General features: G+C 40.8%; 1 protein-coding gene across 1 annotated transcript in view; it reads right to left on the reverse strand.

Annotated features, from left to right (window-relative positions):
- Nucleotides 1-25413, reverse strand: part of LOC140481260 (FRAS1-related extracellular matrix protein 2-like) — a 234766-nt gene that overhangs the window by 129839 nt on the left and 79514 nt on the right. The window lies entirely within an intron of this gene.

Genomic DNA, 25413 nt, shown 5'->3' on the forward strand with positions numbered 1-25413 from the left:
CCCTTTCACACTGCTGATGTGCACCAGTTTCACCCCCCCATTGCAATGATCAAATGCTGCAAATGTTTAGAAGTCTGAAATAATCACCAGAATATTCTGGAGAAACTCAGTAATTCTGGCAGCATCTGGGGGCAGAGAAACAGTTAATGCTTTGAATCCAATATGACTTCTTCCTGAATTGGGATTCCTACTTGCCCAGCAGTTAAGTGTCAACCACATTGCTACAGTCCTGGAGTTACAAAACGGCCAGATTTCCGTTCCGAAGTAACATTACCAAACTAGATGGGTTTTTAATCACAATCAACAATGGTCACCATTGACTAGATTTTATAGAATTGATTTTTATCGAATTTAAATTTCACCAGCTGCCATGATAGGATTTGAACCTATATCCCCAGAATATTAGATTGGGCCTCTGAATTACTAACCCAGTGACATTACCACCACACCACTCCAGCCCATATGTTGCACGAGGTTACTGTGCTACATATGTTTTCCACTTCCAGGTGGCCTGTAAAAGTCAACTAATAAATGGCAGAATTCTCAAGATTGAGTGTTTAGAAAGTTCCAGAGTATAACGTTATGAGACTTGATTTGGACTTCTTACAAAGGTGGTGGGATTCCCATGCATAAGTCTTGCCCTCATTTCTATAGAATAGAAATTGCTGGAAAACTGTGTTCTGAGGAAGGGTCACTCAAACCAAAACTTTAATTTCTCTCTACAGATACTACCAGACCTGTCGAGCTTTTCCAGCAATTTCTATTTTCATTTTTAACTTACAGCATCCTCAGTTCTTTTGATTTTTATTTTCCATAGATCCAACTTTTGCCAATGAGATAAGAGGCCCAGGTGGAGCATGAATCAGAGGAGGTGCAGCAGGGCTATTTGAACTCGATGCTGAGTTCATATATATGAGTCTGTTTGGTCCTGGAGCTTAATCACAGTTTGGGAGTTATAACTTAAGCAGCATTTTTTTTCATAAAGGGAACATATGGTCTGTTTAACAGAGTCACAGAATTGATGGACAAATGGAAGATATTTTGTCCAAAATGTGTGAATTGTCATGAACTGAAGATTTTAAAATTCATTGCTCTTTAAACATGAAAGAAACAGGACGAAGTTCACATGAGTGTTAAAGGAAAATATCTACCGGTCTTATTTGATTGAAAGGCTGTTGTGAGTTACATTTGCCATTTGGCTATTCAGTTATATTAAGTTATTTCTTGACACTTCCCCAATGCTATTAAGTCAGTTACTAACGCTGTTATATAGGACAGCATAGTGACTCAGTGATTAACACTGCTGCCTTACAGCATCAAGGACCCAGGTTCAATTCTGGCCTCAGGCAACTGTCTGTGTGGGGTTTGCATATTCTCCCCATGTCTGCGTGGGTTTCCTCTGGGTACTCCGGTTTCCTCCCACAGTCCAAAGATTTGCAAGTCAGGTGAACTGGCCATTCTAAATTGCCCATAGTGTTAGGTGCATTAGTCAAAGGGAAATGGGGCTGGGTGTGTTACTCTTCGGAGTGTCGGTGTGGACTTGTTGGGCCAAAGGGCCTGTTTCTACACTGTAGGAAATCTAATCTAAGAGTGTAGGAGCATGTGAGACATTAAATTGTTAGGTGTTTCTCTCCCCATCTCCATATGGTTCCTGAAATCTTCTCATGGTCAATATTGGATGAATGGTTTTCAAGGCTACCTTCCCTCTAAGCAGTCGCTGAGATGTTCAATACACCCCAATTGACATGCCGTGCACCTGGAACCTGATGTCATGCATGGACCTTGGGACTCTGACCCTGGTCTGCGCAGACTGGATAAGGGCTTTCTTTTGATGTTTTCTTCCTGGATTAGAGTACTGCATGTGAGATAATCTATTTTACAGAATTTTCCTTGTCAAGGGTAGGTTTATGGGATGTTAAAATATTGGTTAATGTTTAGTAGTTTAAAAATTTATTATTCTGATAAGTTTTCCAATAGAGTTGTTATTCCAACTTCTTCTAGATTTTGTTGTATTTTAACTATAGTGTATGAATACAGAGGCTGGAAGTTTGACCAATCAAATTGCATCCAGAACACATTGCCTGGCATTTGCCTTTAAAATAAGAAAAAATTAGGATCTGTGCTGTCTTCTTAATATATTTGAGGGAGGTTGATCTTGTCCATAACAATAATCATGACATAAGAGATTACAAATAACCAAGAAAGAAGTATATATATAGTTGAAGGCAAGCTTAACCCTGCCCTAGACAATTCCATACCATTATTATTACAGTGCAAAGGCAGGCAGCAATGTGGTGTAAAGAAAAGTCATTTTAAATTTAAATTCCTGGAACATATTCTTAAATCCCATTATTGCTATTTATCAAGTCTGCAAAACAAAGATTTGATCTCATCTCTACTGAGCCGATTGAAACATTGTGCAAAGCACCAAGGCTACTTCCTGGAGTGATCAAGACTCAAGTGGCCAAACTTAGTCTAAATGTGCAACTCGGCAGACAGGTACCAGATGCAAATAATGGCTCCATATTGGCTGCATCCATTAAAAAAAGAGGAAGTCTAGACTTTTAGAGGTGACAAACCTTAAAAGGCTTCTTAATGAAAAAAAATGCCTAATCATATGCCTATTAAACATTACAACTGTAAATAAGTTCTGGAAAGAAAATTACGCGAAATGGTGCATCTCTTGTTAGTGCACGTATTCATAGAATCCCTACTGTGTGGAACCCCCTATTGACATCAATGGAACTGAGGCTGGGTTGATTGTAAGTGTCAAGTTCCCACCTAAATCAATGGAGCCGAAGTGGGGATGTTCGTGACCGTCAAGTTTCAAGGAGTGACAATCACCAACAATCTGACCTGGAGCAGGCATGTTGATGCAATGGTCAAGAAGGCACAACAATGCCTCTCTTTCCTCAGGAGGCTAAGGAAATTCGGCATGTCAATAAAGACTCTCACCAACTTCTATTTAGTTGCACCATGGTTTGGGGTACGGCAAATGCTCTGTCCAGGACCATAAGAAAATACACAAAGTTGTGAACACAACCCACGCATCATACAAGCCAACCTTCCATCCATTGACTCCATTTACAATTCTTGATGCCTCAGAAAGGCAGCCAACATCATCAAACCCATTCCCCCACCCCACTTATAATCTCTTCCAACCTTTTCTGTCAGGCAGAAGATACAAAAGCTAAAACACACGGACCAACAGGTTCAAGAACAGCTTCTTTCCCACTGATATTAGACTTCTGAATGGACATCTCCATTTCAGATCTAATGTTGATCGTGCTTTTTGTACACCTTCTTTTCAGCCTCAACTTTGTATTCCTCACTCTGTTCAATCACCCTATGATCTTTGTATTTTGTGATCTGCTTGTACTGCACACAATTAGATGGGTCTATGAATAGGAAGGGTTTGGAGGGATATGGGCTGGGTGCTGACAGGTGGGACTAGATTGGGTTGGGATATCTGGTCGGTATGGACAGGTTGGACCGAAGGGTCTGTTTCCATGCTGTACATCTCTATGACTATGACTATGAAAACAAAACTTTTCACTGTACATAGGTACGTACAAAAATAATAAATCAAAACAAAGGAGGCCATTCGGCCCAGTGCATCTGCACCAACCCTCCCACCCAGACGCAGTCCTCTATGGTCTCCTTCCTTAACCCTACATTTACCATAGCTAACCCACCTAGCCTATCCTGAACACCACAGACAATTTCAGCAAAGCCGATCCACCTGATTTGCACATCTTTGGACTGTGGGAGGAAACCCACGCAGACAAGGGGAAAATGTGCAAACTCTCCACAGCCGGTCACCCAAGGCTGGAATGAAACCTGACGGATTAACCACTGAGCCACTGTGCTGCTCACACTGTTGTACCATGAAAGGGCTAGCAGTAGCAACTAAAGTAAGCACCTGTATTTTCCAGGACTCCAGTTTAGACAGTATCAGTGAAAGGGCATGACCTTAATGTAAACAGGTGTGGGAGAGGCAAGTCCATATACAGACAACTTTTCAAAATAAAGAGCTGCAATTGTAATGTTATTTCAGAGTTGATGATGAGGGAGTGCCGGTGTTGGACTCGGGTGGACAAAGTTTAAAATCACACAACACCAGGTTATACTCCAACAGGTTTAACTGGAAGCACTAGCTAGCATTTCTAAATAAGCTTGTTGGACTATAACCTGGTGTTGTGTGATTTTTAATTTCAGAGTTTATGAATGCATTCAAATAAGGCAACCATATATACCGGTCAGAAATGCGTTGGAATAGGAGGAGGCTGCATGTTTTGCTAGAAAGATATTCTTTTGCAAAAGATAAGATTTGTAATTTCAAAAGCTGGAATGCTGGAAATTTGGAATGAAATAAAATGTACTGGAACTAATCAACAGGTCGAGCAGCATTTGTGGAGAAAGAAACAATTAACGTTTCAGGTGGATGATCTATTGTTAGAAAAATTCCAGAGTTTAATTGAACTTGATTATGCTTGCACTTCAGAAGAATATGTCTTCAGTCAGGTCCAGTTATTGCTTGCAGTTCCTGCTCTTCTTCTGGTTTTTATTCTTGGTCCACTTCTCCAACAGCTTTTTTCTCAAAGTTTTTTCTTACTCTTCCTCTGTTAGGACTTCTCTCTTCTTGGTAAATTATGTAGACAGCAAAAGATAATCTTCGATCAACCTCATTTCGTGGAAAGAATTTTGTTCCAAATATCCAATGAAACTCTCCAAGTGCAGTGTTTTAATATCTGTATTGATGTTTTTTGGAGGGGGAAAGGATCTTCAATTACAAGACAGCATTTAATGACAGAAAGTTATGCCAATGGGACAGAACCTGAATCAGTTTCATAAAAAGCTAACTTCATTTGAAAATTTTATAAGGGACTCCGCATCACTTCCTTGTATAAATATAAAAAAAAATGTTATTAGAAAAAAACAAATAATATACACTTGCAAAGTGCATATGCAAAGAGCACAAGAAAGTGGAAATTGGGTGCAACAAAGAGATCAGATAATTTGAGTTTGATGGAAGAGTAGAATTTACTCCTAATCACTCCCAGTAACAAAGCATTCAGGTTTCTGCTGCCTGTGTAGTAGACTATCTTTTCTAAAAAAATAAAACATGGGAAGCTTTTTTAATGGAATGGCTACAGAGGAGCAGTATCTGTCTGCAGCAGTCTAATCTCTGTTGACTGCTTGTATTTCTTTGATGTTATGTACCAGTGTCAGCAATTGAACTAATAAAGACGAACTCAAATACATACTTAGGGTACAGTGGTAGTGTCCCTATCTCTGGTCAAAGAGACACAAGTTCAAGTCCCATCAGCTCCAGAGGTACATAATAACATCTCTGGACAATTTGATTAAAAGAAGTCACCCGAGTCTAATTACTTCTACCTTCTAAAAGCATATATTCTGTGCATCAGTGTGCTACTGTCAAACAAACTAACAACTAATGTGGAACCCATTTTATGTAGTTTATTTTCTCCCTTGTTTCCCTCTAGGATAAATGCTGTCATTCATATCCTCAATTTTTCACTCACACCGATAACTTCCAATAATAAGTGCAGGGGTGGACAAATGAGATCAGCATACACTCCTAGTCCTATCCACCAGGAGATGACCAGAAAACACAATTTGTGGTCAGCAATATTGATATGCTGCTTGTCATTGAACATGAATTGTAGTGCCAAGTTAGTTAATACAATCCTCCTGCTGAGAATTTCAGTGGGCAGGCAGATCGTATCATTTGGTAAAATTTAAATCAGATGTAACTATTCTATTCAAAAGTGTACAAAAGAAAACAACATTGTTAAAAGCAGAGGACCTGGTCTTAATCTAAATGCACCTAATAAGGACAGAGTGTGTTCTGATCATACACTTTGATTTATACAGAATTTGATTTTCAACTCCTTATGAACACAATATCAGTCAAGTGTTAAGTAGAACATCCAACTGATTGCATCCAATATTTACTTCTCACATCAGGTTAAATAGGGATTTATTTTTTTCTAATTGATATTTCTACAACAGCTGTTCAACTGAAGCCAAAGAGGAAATCTAATCTTGAGAGTACAAACTGACACTGTTGTTCTTTTGTCCCAAACTAAGTGTATAACTCCAACTGTAATGGCAACATAATTGGCAGATTGCACCATAAAAAGAAAAAAATATATAAAATATCATTTTCAAAGTTATTAATATGAGGCACAATAAACTTTCCAGTTGATAAAATACTGCAGAATGAAGTCGTGTTTTAGTATTGGATTGTGTTTTAGCTCTAACTAATTTTTTAATGATTGTATTCTGTATAGATTGCTTAAGGTCTACTAACCCTGCAGAGATGCATACAAGTTAAAAGAGGCTGCAGGCTAAAATGATAAACATTCCTTCTCTACACAGCTGTTAAAAAGAATGTTAAATGCCTCCTTCCCAAACTCCTCACATTACTAAATGAATGACACATTTTCCAGCAGCCTTATTAACAGGCTGAAAAACCTGTAGGGGTTGGAGGTTGAAGGTGGGAAGTAGGATGTGAACCAAATTGGAAAGGCTTGCTCATGCATTCCTTTCGTCAGGGAGCTTTCCCAGGAACAGGTTGAGAATAAGATTGACTGCCCAGTAGATGGAAGTGGACTGCCAATTAGGATGCTAAAGCCCAAAAAAGCCTCAGCACACCAAGTTATCCATGGAGCATTAGGAGCCTATCTCCAGGCAAATGACAGGGCCAATCTTGCTGCCAGTAAGTAGGGTTTGGGACAACCATTTCACCCTAAAGTTGAAGTTCTGAAGCCTATGGTAACATCCAGTTCACTGTACGTTTTTAAAATGTTACTTGCTGACCTGATCAGGGGGACATGCAAAGAAAAGTTAAATTCACTACTTTTTAAAACTTCTATCCTGGGGTTGAACAGTTGTCAAAAACACAGATGATCTCAGTCAACCATGGGATGAAGGCAGCATCAAGTGAAATATGAAGATTGTACACCCATTGAAATGTGCCCACTAATCAGAAGCAAAGAAGATCTGGTCTAAATACATCCAAGATGTTTTGATGAGATGACTGGATGCTTTGTTGATTTTGAGCATCACACCACCATTGATTCAGAGAAGAAATCACTGCTTGCTTGAATTCTGAGGAGTTAAACAAGTCAGAACAGGAATCCCTACTCTATTCTAATATTGGCAGAGATCATATAAGCACAGACAGGGACAAAAGTTTTGAGCAGCACAAATTCTTAAGTCTACCTTTTGATCACAAAGTGAAACTGTGTTCCAGTTGAACCTAGGTGGAAAGTACAGAGGATGAAAAAGAACAGTCAACTGAGCTGATGATGATGCTTAGACCATGACTACCATTTATATCATGCCAAGGATAGAACTCCCAGGAATATGAGAGAACCAGTGGAATAACAAACATGAGGAACTTCAAGTAATTCGTATTAATAATAAATGTAATTCTGGAGAAGTAAATGCTACTGAAAGTTGATAAATTTCTTGAACTTGATGATTTACATCACAGGTATTGAAAGTGGAGATAGTGGACTTGTGTATGGTCAGCTTCTGAAATTCTACAGATTCAGGAATGATTCCTGCCAATTGGAAGATAGAAGATTTCACTCCATTACCTAAGAAAGGAGCAAGGGAGAAAACAGGGACCTGCAGAACTGTTAGCCTGACACATAGAGAAACAGTCCATTATAATGGTTGATAACTCGACATTAAATAATAATGGTAGGGTTGAGCAGAATCAACATGGATTTATAAAAGGGAAATCATGTTTGACAAATCTGTTTGAGCCTTTTGAGGTATGCTTAGTCAAATAGATAACAGAGAACCACTGGATGTTGTATTTGGACTTTCAGATGGCTTTCAATAAGCTCCCATGCAGGAATTTGATGAAACTTTGGAATTCTTGACCCCACAGGGCTGTGCAGGGATTAGGCATTTTTCTTAATTTCAAGGCAAACATTAATATATTTCTAAATGTAAAAAATATCTAAGGATATAGAGTATTGTGGGAAGATGGTATCGAAATAAATGAGCCATGATTTCTGCAAATGGTGGTGAAAGTTCAAGGGACTGAAAGGGTTGCTATTCTCGTTTCCTATGTTCGTATGAACAATACAACTGGGATCAAGCTAAATGCAGACGAATATATTATGATAGAGACAAAGCGCAGGCTATTTGTACACATTTCAAACTGCATCCTGAAAAGAAATCACAGGCCAGAATCTGATATGGGCAAAGAGAGTCTCGCATGTCACTTTCCTCTGGAAGGCCTGATGTCATTTAACTCCAGTCAGGCACTTAACTCAGGAACATTTCACCTCCCATTTGATTAAGCATCCAGAATGTGGACCTGACTGCTACTGGCAATTTGGGGCCAGCAGTGCCCCCAGGACTGATGGCTACTGGATGGTATTACAGTGGAACCTGCAGGAGGAACAGAGTATCCTTAGATGGAGCTGAGCGGAGCAGAGATGCAAGTCTTGAGGAGGGAATCACTGCTGATGGATGATGGGTAATTGGAAACAAGGACAGCAAAGTAGCTTCTAGCAGTCCTTATTCCAGATTTGATTGGTCAATCACACACAGGATTTGCTGCATGTGCATCCCAGATAATGAGCCCACCAGTTGGCATTGGTTGAAAACCAATGTAATTGGCTTCCAGTGTAAGAGTCACCAAAAGGACCTCCTACCCCAGACCTGACTGAGGGAGCAGGGATCTCCATCACACACCCTCTCTTCCTTTCTCCCAGCCCCATCAGGTTGATGGGGCAAATGAGATCCAAGTTGAAATTTCAGAGGGGAAGTCAAAAAAATGAGAAGCAAGGAGAAATATGAAGAGAATGATAGCCAACATTAAAAAGCAATCCAAAGTTCTTTTGTAGACATAAACATAGAAAAAGGATTAACAAAAAAGAGGGGAAACATCAATTATGGACTAAAAGGGGGATTTACAGCGGGTCATCTTTAAAAGACCATTGCGCCCCTGGACAAGCACTGGCAGTCTGTAACTGTTTTGCGTGGTTCCTGACATCTGCTCCAAACATAATGGATAAGGAGAATTTGGCAACATGCTTTGCAGGCAGAGATTTGGAGACACAGGCACAGGATGTTGTCTACCCAGGACCCGCAATGAACATCATGACAACAGACCATGTCAGCTTGGTCCAAGGTCGCCACCCAGGTCAGAGCAGAGCAGTCTCAGCCATCTGGAGGAACACGCAGCAATGTCGAAAGAAGGTCAATGACCTCTCAACTCTCTATCTCACGTGTTATCCTTTTCTCTATCTCTGCTATTCACCCAGCTCCCACCAAGTAACATGCTCTACCATTCTCACTATTGCCTGCGATATCTTCCCTCATTTGCAGTCATCCACCCTAACCCCGACACCACTAATCCTGCATGTCCTCTATATAATTATTCACTTGCTCAGGCCACCTCCCTACCTACATCAAAAATAATTCCTGTTCCAACCGTCTTTCATCTCCCTTAACACCTGCATTTTTCTCATTCCAGGAGGAAAGCATCCCACAGTAGGGCAGAAAGAAGCAAGATGAGAGGTGGCCTGCTTGACATCAGGCTTCTCACCTTATGTGGAGAAAGTTGCGATTCTGACTGTGTCCAAGCATCTGGATTGGTATCAGAAGCTGCCGTTGACTGACTATGCTGGGACTCTCCTGAATGAAGGCTATCCCCTTGACCTAATGGAGGACTGCTGACAACCACAACAAGTTTCCTTGCTTTTGTCCAGCCTAGGTAATACAGCAGCAGTGAAGCTGGTATTTCTGTGAAGCTCAAGGCACCAAAAGGCACAGTTAGGCAAGGCAAGGATGCTGTGAGCATCCAGGTAGACTCAAAATGAGTGAAAGCTGAGACAGCAAGCAAACAGGCCAGAGATGCAGTCTGCTCCAATCCACGAGTTGCATGCCTATCCACAGTGCAGTGTCTTTGCTGCAGCATTATAATGGTACTTGTCACTGTCTTCTCAGGTTCAGAACTTAAATCCAGAAGTGTACTGTAAATCAATCAGTGATGTATCATGAAGATCTTAGAGGTTGGCGCATGTCAGATAATAGTGTCCGTAGACATTGAGTGCATGTGACCAGTGTCTATGAAGCTTTCCCCGAGATGTTTGTGCCTCAACTCCATTATGGAGGTCCTCTGGAGCAAGTGGTAAGCTGAAGTCATCTGGTACCCACTCTGACTTCCATGTCAAGAATTCCCGGTGTCTAGCTTTTATGCGGCAGATGGTAGGATAGGAAGTTCTTCATTAGTGAGCCAAGTAGTGCAGTTAATAAATTGTTAAGAATTTGTAACTCTCATTAATAGGCAACTTGTCGCTCCATAGAATGACTCTCAAAAAAGATGCAGCAACTCGTTCCCGATATTGAGATTGGATTGCTGGATGTCCTATCTGATTCTGCTATATTTATCCCCATACATACCCTATTTTGCTCATGCCCTGGGGGCATCCTGGCCTCCCAGGGTTGCCATGGAATTGAGTCTAATTCTGGACATCACAAATTTGAAAAGATGCGAGGTCTTCAGAGAGATTATGAGTACAAAAAACTTTTTCCAAGAATGATGGTCTTCAGAATGTACATGGATTAGAGCTACTGGAGCTGCTCTTTTTAGGTTTGAGAAATTTGATAGCGGTGCTCAAAATCATGAGGGTCTTAATACAGTAGATAGAGAATAGGTGGAAAGCTCAAGAAACTAGACACTGATTCAAGATAAATGGCAGAGGATCCAAAAAGGTCATGAGAAAAATCTTTTTTTCTATAGTGAGCGTTTAGAATCTTGAATCTGCAGCCTGAGAGCATGATGAAGACAGATTCGATTATAACTTTCAAGAGGAACAGCATAGCTGTCTGAAAGGAAGAAAACTGCCATGGGGCAAGCGCGGAACAGGATTAGCTGCAGCATAGATACAATAGACCAAATGCTCTCCTCTTATGCTGCAATCATTCCATATCTTTTTTTTCTTAGACAAAAAATAAGATTCTTACACATAAAGCTAACTGAACTCCAAGCATTTTGTTTCTCTAAAGAGATATTTTTCCCTCCTCTTTTCTGACTTCAAACCTGTCACAATGATGACCACTTTTGTTTGACTACATGCCTGTGATGTGCCTCAAGTCATTTTCCAATGTTAAAAGTGCTCTATAAATACAAGGAATTAAGTATGTAAGTTAGCTTGCTGAGCTTGAAGGTTTGTTTTCACACATTTCATCACCATACTAGGTAACATCACCAGTGAGTCTCCAGTGAAGCGCTGGTGCTATGTCCCCCCTTTCTGTTTATAGTTCTTAGTTTCTTAAGGTGGGTGATGTAATTTCCGATTCTTTTTGTTCTTCTTTTCAAGGGAGGATATTTTTTCATGCACTGCTGGCTGCTTAAATAAGTACGAATTAAGTCATGTGGAAAAAAAACTCAAGGCATTCTTTGCATTCTCATTTTCTTTTCTTCACGCATCCCCCCCCCACCACCAAATAAACTGTATCTACTTCCCCACTAGGCCCTTGCCCTCCACATGACCTTGTCAAACCATGGCAGGTGGATGCCCAAGTAATGATACTGGGAGTGTTCAAATCCTTGATTACTTAACTGGGTAGTCATTGCTCTAGTAGGATATGCCACTGCTGGATGTCTGTGGCATAAAATTTCCTGATGCAATAAACATACACTGAAAACCTAGTGTAAAGTCAAAGATCTTTCTGGATTTTTTATTTGAAATGATGAGTAAGATACATTAGAAAACATGGATTGGTCACAATGCATAAAGTTGACTGAACATGAAACATTTCCTTCAAGTGAAAACAACTACAAATTCACTTTTATTCCCCTTTACAATTTTTCCAAAAACACATTCAAAAAGCGCATTCAGCATTTAACAAAACATTGGACTAACAGTGTTACTGTTTTGCACCCCCTTGACCTGTATGTATATTAGGTTTTGTTTATTATTCCATATCCAAGAACTAAAAATGTAATTCAGATATGTGTATTAAATTGCACAAGCATGCTGTAATCAAAGCATTCAATCACTTCAAATCATTAGTGCTCCTGTTCCCATTTATAGCAATTTCCACAGCATTGTTTAATATAAAATGGGAAGCACTGTGTAGTCTGTAGCTTTTCACAATGACCAAGTTTTACGCTCTTATACTCAGCAACCTGATACTTTAATCATTTTAAGTCTGTTCTACATCAAACGACAAGTAGAAAATAATAGGAAATGGTGTCTGTGTTGCATAGACCTCCCTGCTGAGAATTTCTATGCTAATATTGCTAACTAAAAAATTACAAAGGTTTTGTAATACACCATTTCTCACCTGAAAACAAGGTACAAAAAGTAGAGTTCAAAATAATACTGCAGACTTTGTTGCCACAGAGAGAGAGAAAGAAAGAAATTCTGGATAAGTAAAAATTAATTGGCTCTGATTTGTCACTTCTGCTGAAATACATGTGTGGTAGGTCAAATCACATATTTTCTTTGACAAAATTCTGACTTTTAAACCTCACAGGTTGCAACAAAGTATGTTTGTGAAACTTGATATCTTTTCAAAGGGCTATGAAAGTCACTAACCAGATAACCCCACAATTAACCCTGCTCCAGGCTTCTGATTGTCTGACATAAACAGACAGGCCACACTTAGACAGTCATCCTTGCTAGCAGTCACAGTTTTCAACTGAAGCTTGGATGACGCCCAAAGTGTGAACAGAAAACAGATTGATTTAAATCAACCAAAACTAGTTCACAGATTTTAGTTTAGAAATGGAAGTTTTAGTTAAGATCGTGACAGTCCCATTACATTTTTCAATAACTTTTTCCGCACAAAATGGCAATCAATCACTTCATGGTTAATAGAAACTGGTGAAATATTTGACGTCAATCTTTAGATTTTGTTTCTCTGAAATACTATTAGAAACAAAAAACATCATGAAAAAAATTTTTTAAAATCTGAAACTAATAGCAGACATACCTAACTTTTAAAAAATCAAATGTTTCTCCTTTTGTGCAATAGAAAATGCTGCATTCATATCTTTGTCTTGGTGTTTTTTGAGTATTGCTGAAAAAAAAGATACTTCATCGATGCTTTTTATCATGCACTCAACAGGACAATGCACAAGAATACTAATGTAAAGGGTAAACCAACACTTACATTGTATGAGAGAAAAATGCTGATTGGTTGCCAAATATAATCTGACTGTCATTGCATTGCCATGGAGAAAGCAAGAATTAATGGTGATTTTGACAGTTAACTTCCAGGTTTTGTTTAGATTTTAAAGTATGCAGTTTGATTTTGATTATTCAGAGCACCAAGCAGTGATCCAGTGAATGGTTCTCTTAAATTTGACACAGCTCTTCCTAGCTGCCTATCACAAAACGAGTAATGTGGCAAATGAATTTCAGTGCTGGTGTGATTCCAAGCATACAGACTGTATATCCCAAAGATGGGCAAATTGTACCTAGCAGCACATCCCTTTGGCTGTTTGCAACAAGCAAAATACTGCCCCTACCCAACCAGCCCATACCTGCAAAACTCGCAACATTGTCAAACATTAGATGCTATTCTGCAATTGAACAACATTTGCTGGATAATCCTGAGTGTGAGAAGAACGACGCTATAGGAAAACTAGTCAGTTCTACTGACAGATCTACTGGTTTTCTTTGAGGATGCAACTCAGAATTGATGAGAAGGAGCCAGTGGATGTGGTTTGTTTGGACTTTCAAAAGGCTTTCGAAAAATTTGTACAGAAGACTAAGTGTGAAAAATTAAAGCACGTGGAATTTGGGATCGTGTACTAAAATACATAAAAAACTTGTTGGCCGCCAGGAAACAAAGAGTAAGAATAAACAAATTTTTTTCAGAATGTCAGGCAATGCATAGTGGGGTACATGTAGGGACCACACTTGATCCCTAGCTATTCACAATATGTCTTAATGACTGAAATGAGGGAACTAAATGCAATATTCCCAAAATTGCAGATGACACAAAGTTGAGTGGGATGCTGAAATGTGAGGAGGATGCAGAAGTGTTTCTGTGAGATTTGGACAAATTGATTCCATTGACAAATTATGGCAGAAGCATTATAATGTGGATAAATGTGAAGTTTTCCACTTTGGGAGAAAAAACAGAAAGGCGGATGATTATCCGAATGGCTATAAATTGAAACAGGGGAATGTGCAATGAGATCTGTGTATCCTTGTTCACCAGTCACTGAGGGTAAGCATCAGGTGCAGCAGGAAGAAAACAAATGGTATGTCTGCCTTCATGGTGAGACAATTTGAATACAAGAGCAGAAATACTTTGCTGCAATTATGCAGGGTCTTGATGAGAAAAATTGTGCACAATTTTATTCTCCGTTTCTGAGGAAAGATGTCCTTACAATAGAGTGTGTGCAGAAAAGGTTTTTCAGATTGATTTGTGGGATGGCAGGACTTACATACGAGAAGAGGTTGAATCAGTTGGGATTATATTCATTGGAGTATGGAAGAATGAGAGGGCATGTCATAGGAACCTATCAAATTTTAACAGTCTGACATTTAGCTCTGCATCCCTTATGTGGACAGCATCATGACTCTCTCCATCCTCGGTGGTTGATGGGTGGTATCCAAATGCCTGGACTGCTGTCACAGGCTGTCCTTAACTTACTATGCCAGGAACCCCTGAGCAAGGGGTTGCCCCTTGATGTAACTGAGGTATAGTGACAACCAAATTAAGGTTCCTGCCTTTGTGTCTGGACTAAATGTGAAAGCAAGACAGAAGTAAGCCCTGGAAAGGCAAGCATTGGGCAGAGTACAAAGTAGCTTTACTAGAACAATATGAGGAATGACAGATTTTAGTTATAAGGAAACATTAGGGCTTAATCTCCTTGGAGCAGTAAGATGAACAGGTGACCTTATTGAGATATTCAAAATTATGAACAATGTTGATGGGGCAAAGAATTCTAGGTAGAATTCTTGATAGACAATTTCAAGATTGTTAGCAGGAGAGCTAAGGACTGACATGAGGAGAAATTTCTTTACTCAGACAGTATCTTTGGTTGAGGTGGCAAAGCGCCAAAAGGAAAGGCAAGGATGCAATGTATATCCAGGTAGACAGAAAGTGAGTGAGCATTATTACAAGTGAACAGCCCAGGTGTGTGCCTCTATGTGTACAGTATCCTTGCTGCAACATTACAATGATCGTTGCTGCTGCAGCCTGAGATGCAGCATTGACATGCAAAAGTGGATTGGAGATATGACACGAGGGTTTGTAGAGGTTTTCACATATTCAATGGCAATGTCTGTGGATTTGGGCTGTATGTGGCGAGTGTTCATGACCTAACCTATTGGTGCTCAGTGTCCAACATGGAAGTCATTTAGAGCAAGCTGTGAGCTGCATTCACTCTGTTTCCATGTCAGGTTGCCTAGCTTGTTTGTCAAGTTTGATAAGGTAGAAAGCGGAATATTATGAGTGAGCCATCAAGAAGGCATTTGACAAGCAATAATCCCCTTTAACTTGCCTGGGAGAAACTCACATCACTGCTTGGCAAATGCATAAGACCTGGAGAGTGCTATTCCTGACATTGATACTGACCCTGGCTGACTTCTTGCCCAATTCTGCTTTTTATATTGCCATCAGACCCCCCCCGTAAGATTCCGCCTATTGTCTATGTTGCCTAATTTGCATTGCAATAAGTTTCATAATGGACAGAGTTGAACTAACGTTGATTAGAGAGGAAGCATGCTTGGAAAAGCAGACCAAAGCAATGGTACATTTTATGTTAGTGCAGCAATAACAGGTTGAACAGTAAATTTGCTACATTGGAACCCCTACAAAATGATAATGTTCATTCATAATACACCCTAAAGGTACTCCATGGAAAAAATGGTCATTGCTTATACAAACAGGAAGGTTAAATCACATGGAACATAAGGAGAACTTGCCAGAAATGGCTCAAAGATAGGAGACAGAGACTGGTGGTGGAGGGTTGTTTTCAGACTAGAGGATTTTGGTCAACAGTGTGCCACAAGCATCAATGCTGGAAACACTGCTTTTTGTTATTTACCTAAATGATTTGGATGTGAACATAAGGTATGGTTAGTACGTTTGCAGATGACACCAAAATTGGAGGCGCAGTGGACAGTGAAGAAGGTTACCTCACAGTACAAAGAGACCTTGATCAGATGGGCAGGTGGGCCAAAGTGTGGAGTTAAACTTAGATAAATCTGAGATGCTGCATTTTGGAAAGGCAAATCAGGTCAGGTCCTATACACTTAATGGTAATGTTCTAGCGAGTGTTGTTGAACAAAGAGACCTTGGAGTGTAGGTTCATAGTTCCTTGAAGGTAGAGTTGCAGATAGACAGGGTAGTGAAGAAGGCATTTGATATGTTTGCCTTTATTGGTCAGTGCGTTGAGTATAGGAGTTGGGAGGTCATGTTGTGGCAACACAGGACATTTGTTGGGCCATTTTTAGAATACTGTGTTTAGTTCTGGTCTCCCTGCCAAAGGAAGGATTTTGTGAAACTTGAAAGGGTTCGGAAAAGACTTATAAGGATGTTGTGAGAGTTGGAGGGTCTGAGCTATCGGGAGAGGCTGAATAGGCTGGGACTATTTTCCCTGGAGTGTCGGAGGCTGAAGGGTGACATTACACAAGTTTATAAAATCATGAGTGGCAGAGATAGGGTGAAGAGCCAAGGTCTTTTCCCTAGGGTAGTCCAAAACTAGAGGGCTCAGGTTTAAGGTGAGAGGGGAAAGGTTTAAAAGGGACTTAAGGGGCAACATTTTCATGCAGAGGATAGTGTGTAGTATGGAATGACCTGCCAGAGGAAATGGTGGAAGCTGATACAATTACAAGATTTTAAAGGTATCTGGATGAGTATATGAATAGGAAGGATTTAGAAGGATATAGGCCAAATGCTGCAAATTTAGGATATCTCATCGGAATGGAAAAGTTCGATGAAAGGATCTGGTTCCATGCTATACAGCTCTGTGACTCTATGACTTTAAGCAATAAAAAATTTACAGATTATTTTCGGGATATGAATTTCAATCCCAACCTTTCCAAGGGGTAACTTGTTGACAAATGAATAATACAACTCTTCAATATGATAATTCCACAAAGCAAATACCTAAACACAACCATGATATAAGGGCAAATTGACTACCACATGTAGTCATTTGTTATTTTCTAGAATCTAAAACCCATAGACTACTTTACATGAGGCAAGTTACAAATTCAACTTGTTTCGATAACAAGTAACAAAAGGTAAATGCCTATCATTATTCTGTGGGCTCCAAACACAAATTTGTTTATTTGAGATCTGAACTGTTCCAATACTACACATTTTACTTCTTCCAACTATCCAGTTTTTGTTTGTTGCCTAGATTTACTGTAGAATTTGAAACCATTCCAGTTCATGGGATGGAATCAGGGCAGTGACTGGGGAAACTGCCTTTTTTTCCAGAGTGAAAGGCAGAAACTTTCAAAACTACTGATTTGAACCAAGAAGAAATAACCAACCTTTTCCCTCATGTTTACTGCCCCGATATGATTGTTTTACCCCACGATCTTCTGGAATTAACAAGCAGCTTTTATGAAGGAAATAAATAAATACATGATAGTAACGTTCAAAGACAGTCAGTGGCGAAGCAGCTAGAGAGTCCAGGGAAAATTAGCCCGATACGGGTGAAAGCTCCCCAGCACGTGGGGAAAGCCCAGCATGGAGCATCTGCAGGCTCATGGCTTAAGAAAGGACCGCAATGTATAACTTTTAACTTTATTTCTTTATTTTTCTATTTGTGTACCTAAGATTTTGTACCTAGGTACCTTTATACCTAAGATGGCACTGGGAATAGCAGCATGGTACACTTTTCACTGTATTCTGTACCCCTGTACTTGAGTACATGGTATAATAAAACCTAAATCTAAATCTAATAGTTATGCTCAGCCCATTTCATTCAATATGGAATAAAACATTTTTTCACAACTAGACTTGTCAATTACATGATCACCACTCGTGCTGCAATGCGATCAAGTAGCAGAAGGTAAAAATCTAGCTGGGCAAGTTGGCCAGAAATTGCTTACTTGCTTCCCGAGAACATAGCTTCTTGGACAAAATCAAATACAGAGAACTATCCCAACTCAACTAACAAGATGCAATCGGTCACATGAGTTTAAAATCAGGGGAATGTGGAGTATGATCTCTGCAATTAGTGCAACAATGGTTTGTGTTTAAGTTCCTCAAATAAAGAAGCAGGCAGTAAATAACTTCAAGTGGGAGATGATACTCATCAATGTAGGTTTTATGGATGCTTTTGAAGGCAATGAGAGACAGACAGGAAATCATTTTGGTGAAAGGGTAGGGCATTTTCAGTGAAGGATCAATTTTCCATGGACCATTGGAGAGGTTGCAGATATAATCAGTCAGAAAAATAAAGTGTGTGGCAACAATGGAATGGCAATCAAGACAGGGGAAGGAGTTAACAATAAAGATTCTTATCTTCAAGTTTGTTCACTTGAACTAAGGAAGCCAAGTTAAAACAATTAGTTAAGAATAAAAATTCAAACAGAGAATGGGAACTTTTACAAAAATGTAGTTCTGTAATTGTTCAGCATTAATCAAGGTTTAAGGTACAGTCAACTGGGGCAGCAAAGGGGAGTGCAACAGAAACTAGCTTTAAGGGATTGAAGGCCCAACTGAGAGTTTCAACACAAGAAAGAAGTATAAGCAATGTTTGAGATGGAGTAACATATCTTACACTGTACTGAAAATGACACAGAAGGTTTAGCTTCAGAACTGAACACAGGTTGACAATTAACAGTCATAGCCTCAGTAAACAGACAGCTTGATGGAGCTGGAGCAAAAATAAATGCAAATAACAAAAAAAAAGCAGAGTAGACTGGCTTACTTTGCCAATTTTGAGTTGTAGAGTGTCATGATAAGTAGCTCATCCAGCACCTGAGGTCAGGAAGGCAATAGACTACTATAAATCAATCTGCGAAAATTAAATATGAATTGTTTAAAACAGAGCTAACTTGTGACAGCTCTTTAAGTACGTGAAGAGGGTTAGATGCTTTCATGAATGCACAAAATTTGATCCGTCACAACATAATTTGCAAACGTTTTTGTCCCTAGGCAGCACTCAATGCCATTCTTGGCTCAATGATCAGTGGAAAGCAAATGAAGGATAAAATGGACAGGATCTAAGGTGGTCAACTCTATTTCCTACATCATTCCATCATGCTTCCAAGTAGAATGATCAAAGAATTGGGATAATTGGTGGTGGTGTCTGCAGGCTAGACTGTTCTGCTCTCCTGCCCTTTACATTAATTCTGTTGAATGATGCTTTTGTAAGGTTTATATGGAACAGATTGTCAGCATTCCTTTCCAAAAGTAAGAGGAACCACCTGGCTGCATGAAGTTTCACTCATATAATTAGTCAAACTTATCAGATCATTGGGGGTGTGCTCCTGGCATTTTGCTTTGGGTTTAGCTTCATTAATAAAGGTATTTTGATTTTGTTTAGAGGCATCACCATCTCAAAGGATAATATTTGATCATCTAAATGTTGAGCATCTGGACAAGGTTACATGTGCAGTACAAGCTATACGATAGTAATCTGGGAAATCCATAACCTGGGTTTCACACACTGCAGCAAATAATGTGCTGCCATATAGTGTAATTTCACAACAAAGTACCATACAGTCTTGGGAGGTCTCAAGTGCTTTTGCAATTAGGCAGGGTTATTTACACACTGTTTCCAAAAGGGGAATATTGGCCAAAGGTCTTGCCATCCAGTGACCTCTCCTGGAAGTGTACTTGTTATGTGAGGACAGGCTGTGAAGGCTTGTTGACACTTACTTTCCAGACTTCTATGAAGAACTGATAACTTTTGTGAGGTATCAGGAAACTGTCAGAACGCAAAGGGTTGGCACTTCCAATAACAAAGTATAGCCATTGAATGATAAAAATGATGGATTTCAATAAGAAAGTTGAATTTGGAAAACTATCCAAAATTCTGTTAATTCTTTAAAGAAATAAATGCAGAATGTATTGGCCATCTTAGAGCTCGGTACTGAGACTCCGCATTTGCACTGTATAGCTGCAGACACTGTAGAAGGAATATTAACTGTACCTCCCAGTCCAAAACTAGATGGATGGGCAGTTAATGTTAGTTGAAGGGCTTGACAGATGCTTGTCTGAAACCTGCCATATTCCGTTTAAATCTGTTCTCCTGAACATGCAGCATGAGTATCCATTAAAAGCCAATGGGATCGTTCTTTAAATAAGCAAGTCAGGGCTTCATGAGATTATTGACAACAAGAGTACAAGTGGCTCAGTTGGCAGCAGTCTGGCCTCTAAGTCAGATGATTCTGGGTTTAAGCCCCACATTAGGACTCATACAGAAAATTCAGATTGATAGTTCAATGCAGTACTGATGTCTCTAAATGAGATGTTAATCCAGGCTGTGTCTACCCTCCCAGTTTAATGTATTGTGCCATGTCACGATACAGTAAGAAAGTTATCTTTAATGTCCCAGCCAATATCGGTTCCTTACTGAACATACACAAAAACAAATGACCTGATCATTATCACATTACGAAAAGTGGGAGCTTGCTGTGTACAAATGAACCAACATATTCCCCACATAAAAACTGCAATGGCACTGCACTTTGAAATGTCTGGAAGTTATGAAAAGTGCTATGTAAATGCAAGGTTTATGTTATTTAACAGCAATATTAATGATGCCTTAAAGGAAATCCACTGTGGCTTTCTGGCAGGTGATGGTAGCACAACATGGATCAGGGTCAGAAGTTTATTTTTCAAGGACTTTCTTATGGGGCCAGAAGTATTACTCTGGGTTCCTCTAGGACCTAGAGGAAAAGCTTAGGATTCTTGTGCTCAGGGCCTCCAATCTTATTGTGTGATCTGCTCAAAAGCCTGGCTCCCACCACTCTGACTAAACTCCTTGCTGCAATCCTCTCTTTACTAACCAATGACCTTCTGCCAAATGAATGCTTTGCTCTTCTCAAATAACTGCTTCCCGTCTCTTTCAGCAAGTAGTTTACTGATGACAGCCAAATGAGGTCTGGGAATTAAAACTGGTAGGAACAGGGGTTCCCACCTGCCTAAATCTTGTTCCAAGTTAAAAGTCACCCTTTTTAACAATAGAAACAATAGATAGATCAATGCTATATCTTACAAAACTCTTATGAAAGTAGTTTTTCTAGCTGCACAACAATTTGAAGCTTAGAAATCATTCACATCCATTTCAAGTTAGAGCACTGATTTGTTCAATGAAGCCCACAACAAGAGTTGAGAATCAAATCAACAGCCTGGTCCAATAAGTTGAATAATAGCAATTCCCAAGCAGATCTGCATTTCCATGGCATGGACAGACTTATAAGTAGATCTTATAAACCAGAAGGGCTGAAAATGAGGAATACAAACTGTTGGTAAAGCCATACTTACACAGTATAATTTTACAGTACATACTACATACAGTATAATTTTAATGGACAGTATAAATTGCATCATGTCCCTGTAGCCTCCTAGCCACCTTGATAGATTGAGTGAAAAAAATCTAAAACTGGAGCTCTTATTCTAGGACGAAATTACAAACTGGATGAAAGTTACCTTGTTGCTCTATATCTTTGATTTATACAAATGTCGTTCCCCTAAAAAATAAGTATACAGCTTTGGAAACTGTTGGGGGAGACAGCCTTGCAGGTGTAAGCTGCAGTGAAGGGGTCTGTGGCTCTGAGACTCAGAAGGGAAAGGGGGAGAGGAGGAGAGCGCTAGTTATAGGGGACTCTCTAGTTAGAGGGACGGACTGGCGGTTCTGTGGACATGGGCGAGACTCTCGGATGGTTTGTTGCCTCCCGGGTGCTAGGGTCCGAGACGTCTCGGACCGTGTCTTCAGAATCCTTAAGGGGGAGGGTGTGCAGCCAGAAGTCGTGGTACACATTGGCACCAACGACATAGGTAGGAAGAGGGGTGGGGAGGTCATTCAAGAGCTCAAGGAGTTAGGCTGGAAGCTAAAAGCTAGGACAGACAGAGTCGTCATCTCTGGGTTGTTGCCGGTGCCACGTGACAGTGAGGCAAAGAATAGGGAGAGAGTGCAGTTGAACACGTGGCTGCAAGGATGGTGTAGGAGGGAGGGCTTCAGATATTTGGACAATTGGATTGCATTCTGGGGAAGGTGGGACCTGTATAAACAGGACGGGTTGCACCTGAACCAGAAGGGCACCAATATCCTGGGGGGTAGGTTTGCTAGCACTCTTCGGGGGGGGTTTAAACTAATTTGGCAGGGGGATGGGATCCGGACTTGTAGTCCAGCAAGTAAGCTAGCTGTGTGTCAGGATGCCCAAGACTGTAGGGAGGCTGTGGAGAAGGTAGCACTGACAGGGACTACTTGCGGACACAGAGATGGGCTCAAGTGCGTATACTTCAACGCAAGGAGTATCAGAAATAAGGTGGGTGAACTTAAGGCGTGGATCGGTACCTGGGACTACGATGTTGTGGCCATCACGGAAACATGGATAGATGAGGGACAGGAATGGCTGTTGGAGGTTCCTGGTTACAGATGTTTCAGTAAGATTAGGGAGGGTGGTAAAAAAGGAGGGGGGGGTGGCATTGCTAATTAGAAATGGTATAACGGCTGCAGAAAGGAAGTTTGAGGGGGATCTGCCTCTGGAGGTAGTATGGGCTGAAGTCAGAAATAGGAAAGGTGCAGTCACCTTGTTGGGTGTTTATTATAGGCCCCCCAATAGCAGCAGAGATGTGGAGAAACAGATTGGGAAACAGATTTTGGAAAGGTGCAGAAGCCACAGGGTCGTAGTCATGGGTGACTTCAACTTCCCAAATATTGATTGGAAGCTCTTTAGATCAAGTAGATTGGATGGGGCGGTGTTTGTGCAGTGTGTCCAGGAAGCTTTTCTAATGCAGTATGTAGAGTGTCCAACCAGAGGGGAGGCCATATTGGATTTGGTACTCGGTAATGAACCGGGACGAGTGGTGGGCTTGTTAGTGGGTGAACATTTTGGTGATGGTGACCACAATTCTGTGACTTTCACCTTGGTTATGGAGAGAGATAGGTGCGCACAACAAGGTAGATTTTACAATTGGGGGAAGGGAAATTACGATGCTGTAAGACAGGATTTGAGGAGCATACGTTGGGAGCATAGGCTGTCAGGGAAGGATGTGGTGGAAATGTGGAACTTTTTCAAGGAGCAGATACGACGTGTCCTTGATATGTATGTACTATCAGGCAGGAAAGAAATGGTCGTGTGAGGGAGCCTTGGTTGACGAGGGAGGTTGAATGTCTAGTAAAGAGGAAGAAGAGGCTTACATAAGGTTGAGGAAAAAGGGTTCAGACAGAGCAGTGGAGGGATACAGGATAGCCAGAAGGGACCTGAAGAAAGGGATTAGGAGAGCTAAGAGAGGGCATGAAAAATCCTTGGCGGATAGGATCAAGGATAACCCCAAGGCATTTTATGCATATGTGAGAAACCTGAGAATGACGAGAACGAGGATAGGTCCGATCAAGGACAGTAGTGGGAGACTGTGTATTGAGTCGGAAGAGATAGGAGAGGTCTTGAACAAGTACTTCTCTTCAGTATTTACGAACGAGAGGGACCGTATTGTTGAAGAGGAGAGTGTGAAACGGATTGTTAAGCTAGAAGAGATACCTGTTAGGAAGGAAGATGTGTTGGACATTTTGAACAACTTGAGGATAGACAAGTCCCCCGGGCCTGACGGGATATATCCTAGGATTATGTGGGAAGCAAGAGAGGAAATTGCAATACCGTTGGCAATGATCTTCTCGTCTTCACTGGCAACGGGGATGGTACCAGGGGACTGGAGAGTAGCGAATGTTGTGCCCCTGTTCAAAAAAGGGAATAGGGATAACCCCGGGAATTACAGGCCAGTTAGTCTTACTTCTGTGGTAGGCAAAGTAATGGAAAGGGTACTGAGGGATAGGATTTACGAGTATCTGGAAAGACACTGCTTGATTAGGGACAGCCAGCACGGATTTGTGAAGGGTAGGTCTTGCCTTACAAGTCTTATTGAATTCTTCGAGGAGGTGACCAAGCATGTGGATGAGGGTAGAGCAGTGGATGTAGTGTACATGGATTTTAGTAAGGCATTTGATAAGGTTCCCCATGGTAGGCTTATGCGGAAAGTCAGGAGGCATGGGATAGAGGGAAATTTGGCCAATTGGATAGAAAACTGGCTAACCGGTCGAAGGCAGAGAGTGGTGGTAGATGGTAAATATTCAGCCTGGAGCCCAGTTACAAGTGGAGTTCCGCAGGGATCAATTCTGGGTCCTCTGCTGTTTGTAATTTTTATGAATGACTTAGATGAGGGAGTCGAAGGGTGGGTCAGTAAATTAGCAGACGATACGAAGAAAGGTGGAGTTGTGGACAGTGAGGAGGGCTGTTGTCGGCTGCAGAGGGACTTAGATATGATGCAGAGCTGGGCTGAGGAGTGGCAGATGGAGTTCAACCCTGCCAAGTGTGAGGTTGTCCATTTTGGAAGGACAAATAAGAATGCGGAATACAGGGTTAATGGTAGGGTTCTTAGTCAGGTGGAGGAACAGAGGGATCTTGGGGTCTATGTACATAGATCTTTGAAGGTTGCCACTCAGGTGGATAGAGTTTGTAAGAAGGCCTATGGTGTATTATCGTTCATTAGCAGAGGGATTGAATTCAAGAGTCGTGAAGTGATGTTGCAGCTGTACAGGACTTTGGTTAGGCCACAGTTGGAGTACTGTGTGCAGTTCTGGTCGCCTCACTTTAGGAAAGATGTGGAAGCTTTGGAGAGGGTGCAGAGAAGATTTACCAGGATGTTGCCTGGAATGGAGAGTAGGTCGAACGAGGATAGGTTGAGAGTTCTCGGCCTTTTCTCATTGGAACGGCGAAGGATGAGGGGTGACTTGATAGAGGTTTATAAGATGATCAGAGGAATAGATAGAGTAGACAGTCAGAAACTTTTTCCCCGGGTACAACAGAGTGTTACAAGGGGACATAAATTTAAGGTGAAGGGTGGAAGGTATAGGGGAGATGTCAGGGGTGGGTTCTTTACCCAGAGAGTAGTGGGGGCATGGAATGCGCTGCCCGTGGGAGTGGTAGAGTCAGAATCATTGGCGACCTTTAAGCGGCATTTGGATAGGTACATGGATGGGTGCTTAATCTAGGTTAGAAGTTTGGCACAACATCGTGGGCCGAAGGGCCTGTTCTATGCTGTATTGTTCTATGTTCTATGTTCTATCTAATTCCATCATTTTCCCTTGTGCAGACTGACCACAATCCCATGTCCCCTCTCCATAGTAAACGTTTTTTTTTGCAATTCCCACTTGTAACCAGAAGAAAGTTTGAGTCACTCAGGTCTACCTTATTTTGA

Source organism: Chiloscyllium punctatum, chromosome 9, assembly GCF_047496795.1.
Source record: "Chiloscyllium punctatum isolate Juve2018m chromosome 9, sChiPun1.3, whole genome shotgun sequence".
NCBI lineage: Eukaryota > Metazoa > Chordata > Chondrichthyes > Orectolobiformes > Hemiscylliidae > Chiloscyllium > Chiloscyllium punctatum.